Raw genomic sequence first — 10920 nt, forward strand, 5'->3', positions numbered from 1 at the left:
GAGAAGTTCTACTCTACCTACTCGGAGTGAAAGAGTAATGAACTAATTTTTTGGGAATTCTACTCTACCTACTCAGAGTGAAAGAGTAATGAACTAATTTTCTGGGAGTCCTACTCTACCTGCCCAGGGTAAAAGAGTAATGAACTAATTTTTTTTTGGGAAGTTCTACTCTACCTACTCGGAGTGAAAGAGTAATGAACTAATTTTTTGGGAGTTCTACTCTACCCACTTGGAGTGAAAGAGTAATGAACTAATTTTTTGGGAAGTTCTACTCTACCTACTCGGAGTGAAAGAGTAATGAACTAATTTTCTGGGAGTCCTACTCTACCTACTCGAGGTGAAAGAGTAATTAACTAATTTTTTTAGGGAAACAAACGGGGGATTAACACCGCATTTGATTCTTTTTTTTGAAAAAAAACAAAGAGTTGGATTTTATGAAGGTCCGGTCAACATTTTAACTTACTTTTGAATCTCAGGGGTTTTCAACAAATTGCTATCAAGAGGGTAATCTTTTAATTCAGAGTTAACCTTATCCTTTGGGGTTGGAATTGACCAGGTCTCAGAACCAAAATGCCCCTAGTTTGACAAGGAATATTGCACTGGGAATAATTGAACATAATTTGAAAACGAATGCCCCTAGTATAAGGAGGGAAACTGTACTCTTTAGAAAAGGAAGTGCCCTTGTTATGAAAATTTGAAATCCTTGATTACCGCAAGCACAATAAAGGTTTAACTTTTAATTTTGACTTTTTATATTGAAGATTTTGAGTCAGGCTCAAAGAAATTGGAACAAAATATTTCTTTCTAAAATTCATCATAGAATTTGTTCTTTCTCCCCGTCGGTTCGCTTAGGGACATAAAACTCTTCAGATCAATCATAGACAAGATACTTGTATCCACTGAGTCTATATTTGATTCAAACTGGGTATTAAAACTTAATCATTCGAATTTCTGATGTTTCGGCTCAGACCGCCTTTTTAGCTTCTCAACTCAATGGATATTTTCTTTTATTGGTTGCTCTGAGTTTTGCCTAGATTACCTTTTCAGGTTTTCAATCTAGCAAGCATGCTCTAGCTTTTGCCTAGATCGTCTTTTTAGATTTTCGATCTAGCGAGCTTACAATTTTTTCTCTTTTCTTTGCTCTGATTGTTGTCAAGGTCGTCCTTTCAGATTTTCAACCTTGCGAGCTTGCCTTAATTTTTGCCTAAGCCGCCCTTTTCGGATTTTCAACTTAGCAGGCTTTTTACTTTTTTTTCTGAACTTCTGGAGTTACTGTCTGATCATGCTTTACTACCTTAACTTTTTCGCACAATACTTAAGAGGACTTTTATGGGTAGGCTTAGGACTAGGTATAAAAAGAAAGGAATCTTGAGGCTCAAAAACCCAAATGCCCCTTGTGTGGCATTTTCTTTTTAATTATTTTCTTTTTCCTTGAATTTTCTTCCCCATTTTGACAATATTTCTTTTTCTTTTTAATTTTATTTCATTTATTTATTTATTTTTTAGATTTTTTCTTTGTCGGGGAATCTATTTTTTTATTTTGATGTGGTCGGGCCTGAAGTAACTTCTCAGGTTGCCTACGTACCCCGTAGTTCGAATTTTTCCCTCCCCTAGGTTAGGTGATCGGGCTGAGAAAGAAAAATGCATCATTTTTTTTAAAAAACTGCAAAGGGCTGAGAAAGGAGATATTGAACTGGGTAGCAGAAAAGTTGATTCGGCCAAAAATGACCTCCTTAAATGTAGTACCGTTTGATCTGGTCAAGGTTGATTGACTCTGGTAATTCGATTCCATCGTGATCTTGTCTAACAGTTTTTTCAGATAGTATTTCCTTAATGATTGAATCTCTCCAATTGGGTTCAAACTTTCTATGATCGAGGAAGAGTGCTCAAAAAAAAATTTGGTTGTCTGATGCTTAGATCCTTGACTTATAAATGATGAACTTTGACTTTCTTGTCAAACATGCGAGTGACTCCTCTCCATTGACAGACCCAATCTGTTTCTAACAATTAACTTCCATCAAGATCTTGAGATACAGGATTTTCCCTTTTAACCGGTAAGATTGCTTCCATATCATACTAGAGTGACTCTAGTGGAAGACTGTATTGAAGTGTAATATTTCCATAATGCGAATGGTAACTTCTCTAGCCAATCCCAGTATGATGTGTGATTGACACATTTTCACGATGATTGTCTTGAGATTTTTACTGGCCGTTTCAACTATTCCATCGATTTTAAAATTCCAGCACTGATACATTTTGTAATCCCTCCTCTGACTATGTCAGTCTATTCTGGTTTGTATATGTGGTGTTCTCACAGGATGGTTATATATTTCATGTTGAACAACACTCCAAATTTAATCGACATATCCTCATAGGACCATGTAAGCAAGTCTTTTGAATTTTCTGAATAAATTCATCATCTCTTTGTGCTCCTCTGGGGATAAGTGAGTTTCAATCTGAATTTCTTGGGAATTATTTTTGCTCCGAGGTCAATGACCTTTGCTTCCTCAAGCAAGACATTTATTTTCTCATTTAAGAGGGGGTTCCTTATTAGAAGAATTTCTCCTTGAAGTCAGTTATTAGTTAATTCGTTAATGCGCTCGAGGTATTCAAAAATTTTCTTTATTCAATTAAATTTAGATGGGGCGACTGACACCATTGCAGACTCGACAAACTAACTTGACTAGAACAAAATAAGAAATAAAAAGACAGACTTGATTACTGAATTGATAGAAAGAACTGGACTCAAGACTCATAAACAACTAAAGACAATTACCCACAACGGGCTTGATTACAGACTGAGAACTCGAGAAACTATTTCCAAGCGATTGAACTAAGTCTTTGTGGCGCCCCGCCGAAACGCTAACACAAATCCCCATGTCAGATCTCGAGGTATTATGTAGCACCTCGAAATTTCGGCATGGTCTCCTCTGTTTATGTTAGCATTCCAAGACGTTCAACCTGCACCTGATAAACGACATACAATCCTGCATACATATACAAAATATAATACTAGCGGAAGCCTATATAAGTTTAATAACGTACGAATTATCAGAGTGCGGAAGAAGAAAATTTACGGGATTATACAAAATTTTCTCACTCTAACAGAATCCTAACGCTCAATACAAATCTATAATACTCCTAGACAAATGGAGTATAACTCCAATACTTACCAAGTGACAAAGTCTGGCTATCTATTTGACCCACCAGATGATTCTCACTCGTGCTCTATACTTGTCTCGCCAAGCTTTAGATCTGAAACTAAAAAAAATAGAGAAGGAAAGGGTGAGTAACAAGGGTTACCCAGTAAGGAAGCAACAATTTCTGCCAATAACCCCTCCTAGCATGAACGAATAAGCATACTGAATCATTTTAAAATAATCAAAGTTTTACATAATAAACTACGATTAACTGGTACATATAGCCAGGGATGAGCAACTAAACATTTTAAAACTGACATTACATCAATCAACAGTACTCACTATACCATTTTCTCTATGTACAAATCTAATTGATCAAATGGAAACATTAAACATGTATTTCATTTTATATATCAAAGTAAAGCAGCAAATACATAATACACAATAGTGGAGTATTGGAATTAGAGAGTTGGGATTCACGACTGGATCGCTCCCAGTCGGGACATGATGTTACAATTCCTTTCTGGCTTTTAGTTCCTGATTTTGTGGCCGGTCGCTGCCCTTACCACGTTGGTTGACCATTTATCCGGCTCAGGCTGGCCGTTTGACGTGACCGTAAGCAATGGGTCTCTTTTCGATGTGTTAGAACGTTCGACTACTATAGATTGTTAGTGATCACTGACTAATCATCTTCGTCTATGCCTATCAGGCGTACATGTGATTCCCAAAGATACAAACCATTCGTATACGACCACCTTTACATTACAAGTTCACTGGTAAAGATAGAAAGGAATAAACCCGGATTCCAGTTGTGACTCCACTCTCATACGCGTCCCATACCACGTATGAGTTTGGTGGTCCCTACCGTACATCCCAGGATAGTACACCACTCCGGATGATATGACGCACTATCCCTTCAGGCATTCACAAACTCTTTAACAGCTCACAAAATAGCTACATATGTATATTATTTTTATTTGAAAACAAAAGAGAAATTAACAATACAAGGTTGAGAATGGATATCCAGTTTCCTACCATGCAAGTGTGGCCACCCGGCCTAAAATAAATAACAGAACGGAAACGTAAACAGCGCCTCGCGCTAACAGAAAGGAAATAAACATGCAACCAATAATATTATCCCTGGATATCTGTTCACCAACCTACACACAACACAACAACGTAAAATGCAAACATCACCCCTCGGGTGTGACTCTGACATTTTACCGTTTCATACCCTTTTTCCCTCTTTCCGATTTTTACAATTTTCAATCTCTTTAATAAAACATCCATTTTATGATATTCATCAACTCAATATGAGTTCATTGAATATTAAATCACATTTTCCAACTAAAGAATTTATTTTTTTATCAAACCTTGAAAAAATACAAAACTTATTTTAAAACGGGTTCCGAGCAGTGCACAGGACCCAACTTACAGAAATAACCCAATAAAATACCTCACCCACGTATAATTTGTTAAAAATACAATTAAACATATCAATCATGCAATTTCTAGCGTGAATTTTTGAAATAACAAAAGAATTCTACCTTTCGGAAATACATCCAAATTTTTTCAATAAAATCTTAAATGCAATTTTCACAATCTACAATTATTAATAGAAATTCAGAGTTCCTTACTATCTCTAGGCGAAAGGATCAAAGCACGTGCACGGAAATCGAGGCGATCAGCACGGAAATCGAGATGGACCGAACTTCGAAGCGGCTGATTTTTGAAATCGACCTGGTGGTTTTGAAGATCTCGATGTGCTTGTCTCTTCTCCCTTCTACGGCGAAAGACAGTTTGACCCCGAAATCGATGAAAACCGAGGTCGAAGTTACGAAAATCTCCGTATAAAAATACGGCTGATTTTTTATTATACGGGGTGAAAAAGACGAGAAAACGGAAGGAATTTAAGTGGGTTATGTAGAGAATGAGACGACGGACGTTTCTCCTTCTGCGTCAGAAAGCGATTTGACCCCGAAACGGACGAAATCCGAGGTCAAAGTTTTGAAATTTCCGTATCCAAATACGGCTGATTTTTGACGATATCGGGTGAAATAGAAAGTGAAACAAGAAAGGTTGGGTGGGTTTTGTAGAGAACGTAGCTGCGGACATTTCTCCCTTCTGCGTCGATTGTCGACGGCGAACCGTTTGTGAGAGATCTGAGGTGGAAGGTCGAAGAGAAAAAAAAAAAATCGTTTTATATGGCCGTATGGACGCGTTGGGGAAGATGAGTTATATAAAAAAAATTAAAAATATTATTTAAATAACATGTGGGACAAATTCGGTATTTTATCAATTATTTCGATCGTCGATAACTTTATCATCCGGACTCCAAAACTGACAAATGAATACTCTATTTCGCCTAATTTTTCATTCCGGATCTAATGGTATAGTCAATTTTTACAAATTATGTCTCCATCAAAAATTTACATTTTTGGCCTGACGTGACCCATAAACTTGATGTCGTTTTCGTTTTTGGCGATAATTCAACTTCCTGATCTCCAAAAATGACAAATAAATAGTCTATGTTGAATAATTTTTCGTTATGAAACCAATGGTATGATCGAATTTTAAAAAATTATTACTCCAACAAAAAGTTACTGTTTTAGCCTGGTCCGACCCGGTAATCGAGGATTTTGCAACTTTTATATTCGGACTCGCATTTGAGCGTGCTTACAGGCTAAACTATGTTTTTCGATCATTTTGAATCTAATGGTGAGGTCAGATTCCATTAAAAATGATTAAAAACATCCTAAAGTTTTACTCCTAAATCCCACTTTCAAGATTTTCTTAAAATTTCACTATTTATTTTTTCCTCGAGATACGAATTTAAAATTCGGGGTGTTACAGTCTTCTTCTTCAAATTCTTTGCATTCTTCAGACTTACTTCTTCTCTCTTGGCCAAGACTGCATTTGGTGGTGAAAACCTCATTAGGGACCGTCACTCTGGTAAGAGGGAAGCTAGGAGGTTTATGATTCACTGATCGGATGAAAAAGATTGGGTCAAACGAGAGTTGAGTATTGGATACCATATTCAAAGTCTGGGGAGGTTGGTAAATGGGTAGAGGGTTTGTAGTAACATTTGGCTGCTCAGGGGTAGGGACAGTAACTTTTTTGGCGTCAATGAGATCTTGAACTTTATGACGAAGAGCGACGCAACGATTAGTAAGATGACCGGAATTTTGGTGAAACTCACAAAATAGGTTGAGATTGTGAGAAGTAGGGAGTGGATTTGGTAAAGGTCGAGGTTGGAGAGGTGCAATGAGCCATTTACTTAATAGTTTTTGAAAAGACAATGCTCAACGGTATACCAAGATTGGTGAATTTCCTACATAATCGAGGTTGATTAGGGTTAACTTGGTTAGTAGGCAGGATAGTAGTTTGGACAGGTGTAGTAGACGTACTGGCTACATAGGCATGATCAACGCTAGGCTTGGAATTGGTGAAAGGCTTTTTGAACTTGTTGTCAGAAGGATTGGAAAGGATTCCGGAAGTGAAAGCATCTTCCAATTGGCTACCAGCTTGCAACAGAGACTCGAATGTAGGAAGGTATTGGGAGACTAGATGTCGGGCATACCCTTGCGAGAGATTTTTTAGGATAATAGCCATTTGTTCTTTCTCTGAAGGTCTATCCCACATTTGTGGAGCCTTGGCCCTCCAATGACCTATGAAGTCAGTAAATGTTTCCCCATTTTTCTATTTAGTTGCCTCCAAATCCCTTCTTGAAGTCTCAATCTCGGTACTATATTTATACTGATGCCAAAAAGCTTTTGACATGTTCTCCCATGTACCTACTATAGTTGGGTCTTGAGACATCAACCATCGCAAAGCTGACCCGGATAGAGTTCGTTGAAATAGCAATGTCATATGTTCATCACTGAGTCCCATAGTGCGCATGTTAGTAACATACACCTTAAGATGTGTTTTTGCACAACCTACCCCACTGAACTTGTCCATTTCGGGCATTACAAACTTCTCTAGCAAATGAATTCTAGGGATGCGATTTAGAGCTTCAATGCCAGATGTGATTTCATCGATATCCTTTATATTCTTCAGAGTTGACTCCAGTTGAGACATTCTGTTGGCTAACACTGGATTTTCATCAACATACTCTTCGTCTCCGTCGAGTTCGAAGACTTCACGTGGACGTTTCTCTTCTACCTTCTTTCCTTTTGGGTCATCTAGGTGATTGCCCATTGATTTCGAGGTCTGTTCTAACACTTCTACTTTGCTTCTTATGTTGTTGATATCATTGGCAAAGACTGCCAAGATCTTACGAATTTCTGTGAGCTCAGATTCTGAAGCCTGCCTATTGACTTAGTACTGACGTTCGTTCCAATCGACTGGACTTACGACTCTAACTAGGAGGTGGATGCTTGAGTTTGGGTGCAATGATAACCCTGAAAACCCCATCAAAGGTGGATTACTAGTTACGGACCCTAGAGTAGACCTTTAATAAATAGAGGTTTCTCTTGATAGCATGGGTTAAGTTAACCCCTAGATTCAAAATCTCTAATCAATGAAATATTTCGATCAAGAAATATTACATGAATATGATTTACTAATCTTGTTAAGTATGAAATATTCAGTCCATTGAATTAAACTAGCCGATGTAAGGTGATTGGGACTATGTACCCATTTGAGTTTGGGTCGGTTCGACCCAATGGATTTGAATATTCCACTTGCATCACTTCATCTAATATTTTTAAGCCAATTAGTTCAACCGGTTCATCTGTTAATCCATTTACCAATGGGGCTAATTGGTTTAACTTGATATTGACAAGTATGTCTCATCAATTGGGTTGGATCGATATTGCAGGTTTGATTGGAGCGGTGTGGACCGGTTCACCTACTTACCTTTTGGTTGGATTAAATAGAGCAACCCGAGAACACCCACAATAAGTTCGAGTCGTGGCTTACAAGGAAGGTTTCTAGACTCTAAGCTTACTATATGCAATGCATTTTTATCTAGCCACCCTTGCCCAAGTACACCTATCTACCTCTCAAGCATACTCAATCAGACGGTACGTGGTGATTTGGTTTGATATACCGTATAGGTGATAATCTAAAACCTCAACTCACTCTCTGATGCCAAAAATAGCCAGTTTGATCCTCAGTTGAGAGGTGGTACACGATACTGAGCAAGGGACCACTTAAATACCTCTCGTCTAGAATAGACGTAGTCTATCACCCTCATACAGTAGGGTACAGCGGGGTAGGATCTCGTTTAGGCACCAATTTTGACTAAGAAATGCAATTGATATACTTAGATTATCTTTTATATACCTATAGGTACGAGTCAAAAGTTGTAGCTTTCATAAATTGTTTGGCATCCCATGAGGGGACCGACCATGTACTAGTACTACGTTGGCAATTGGGACATGCGACTGTGTGGCTCACAATAGGTCAAAAGCTCAGGTCGCTCCAGCCTGGGTGCATCAATATACCTCTCAGAATCACCTAATCAGATGGTATTGATGCCCCAATTTGATATACCCTAAGGTACGTGACTGGAGTTGTGGTTTTCATGAATGACGTCGCATCTTTGAAGAGATCGGGCCACGCATTAGTGCCACGTTGGCTATATGGGACGTGTAAGTGTGCAAAACAGTAAACATGCACGTGGTGTGTGAAAAATAGGTGGGGTGTGCCCGGGGCCTTTTTCAAACACATGGGTCCAAGGGTCCAATTAAATCATCATAAAATTAATACCACGTGAATATTAATCAAAGAATACAAAACACATTATATCGCAATTAAGATTAAAACAGTCATGTCAAACACATCTATCAATCAATATTATGGCACGTTAGATAAGCAATCATGAAATCGGGTTCGATTATTGAATCAAACATGCAATCTAATCTGGATATATATATATATATTTTTTTTTATACAGTCCAATCAAGGGTTATTTTGGGGTGACCCTAGCCAAATTGATATTTCTGAGGATATTGAATTAAGAATGAAGTGACAATCGTTGTGATGAGAGGTTACGATGATCTTTAAACAAATAGAAAGAGAGAAAAAGAAAATAAAATAAAATAAAAAAAAAAACATTTTAGAAAACAAATCGACTTTTATCAAGCAATAAAAATCGTTTTTTTTTATTATTATTATTTTTTATTTTTTTTTAAAAAAAACTTAAAAGAACACTTTTTTTTTAAACTATATAAAAAAAATTAAAACAAAACCACCAATATTTCCCATGCCAAATAAATCTCGATGGTGTATTGGTGTGACAACAAAAAATCTCCTAGTAGTCATGTATAAGCTGTTAGTAGTCCTTCCCTTCGCCTATTATTTATTTATTTATTTTAAATGTTTTTTTTTTAAACAGCATTGCATTGCTCAAACATGTGATGTGGAATAAAAAAACAAAAATGAAGGGAAAAAAAAAAAAGAGAAGAGAAAGAAGAGGACATCCAACCACCTATCTAGCCCGGCCACATCTTTACTATGAATCAATCCTAGGGAGTTTGCCTCAGAGAAAATCTGAAAATTTTCCCATGATGAAGAAACCAAATTTCAAGGAAACTTTCGCTCCCACCAGACCCCCATAGATCCTGAAATTCCAATATCTATGAAGAAATTTCATCCCCGGACACAACTTTCTTTCCGGTGTAACGCTGTTTGCCTAGGGAGAAGGGTACATATTTGTATTTGATCATATGCAATATCTGTCTCTTTATTGTGAGGAAGAACAACACCATCTAGTAAAAGAAGAATATCGGCCAAAACACAGGCACATCAAATACACTGAAAAATGTCATACAAAAGCAATACAGAACACTTTTGTGATCGAATACCAGAATTTGAATTCGGGGAGACGACGAACAAAGGGGCGAAACTCATCAGATCCCCTTGTAGGAAGTGTAGTCCCATTAACAAGTTCTTGAATCTCTGGATCAACCTGAGGAGATAGGAAAGCAATCAAAAGGTTGAGGATGTAAATCCCGAGACTGTACAAGATGATGTAGAAGCCTTGAATGAAGTAGACACGAATGATGTAGATGATGGCGATGGCTACAAATGAGATCCAACGTCTCAGAACGTGTGGGGTTGATTTATCGAGAAGATATTGGTATCGCTGTGTAATAGAATAGGTCCAATCAGTTATGAAACTCGATGAGGAATCGAGTCCTCCTTGGTTTTGGTTTACACCACCATCAATGGCTCATGATTCCATGGTTTTGTTCCTCTCGTCTATAAATTAGATGAGATCAGAAATTTTCTTCAAACATTAATGGCCTTAAAACCGATTAGAATGGAATGTTCGACTGGATTGAGAGAACAGGCCGATCGGTTTCTGTTGAAAACATGATGAACATGGCTGAAAACCGATTAAGAAGATGGTTTGAGGGTGAAAGCAAACTTAAACGACCAAGCTCTAGATCGTTCGAGTTTCACAAACCAAAATACGGGTTTGGAACCCTTGAGGAATGGAGTTCGTAAGTTTCTAGTGAGACTGACAGAGTTGAATGGAGAAGAAGATGGATTCTTTAAAAAAAACTATTTTAAAAGGGCTGAAAAAGAAATAAATAAAAGGGCTTTTCTACTAACAGCACCCCATTGAAATCATTGGGTTTAACAGTTTAAGTTGATTTGAACTAGGGACACACCACCAAAAGCTACTGTTGGCAGAAACTCAAAAAAAAAAAAATATATATATATATATATATTTTTTAATTCTTTCTATATGCTGTCAATGGGCCACATGTCTTGCCTACTAAAAAAAATTTGAACACCTAAGTAATAAGCGAAAAACAAACAACTA

At 37.4% G+C, this 10920-nt stretch overlaps 1 pseudogene; it reads right to left on the reverse strand.

Annotated features, from left to right (window-relative positions):
• Window positions 1–9560: 9560 nt before the first annotated feature.
• Window positions 9561–10319, reverse strand: LOC147381818 (protein RER1A pseudogene; annotated as a pseudogene).
• Window positions 10320–10920: the final 601 nt, after the last annotated feature.

The sequence above is a fragment of the Akebia trifoliata genome, unplaced genomic scaffold (assembly GCF_017979445.1).
Source record: "Akebia trifoliata isolate Shusen 1 unplaced genomic scaffold, ASM1797944v1 Contig00240, whole genome shotgun sequence".
Lineage (NCBI taxonomy): Eukaryota > Viridiplantae > Streptophyta > Magnoliopsida > Ranunculales > Lardizabalaceae > Akebia > Akebia trifoliata.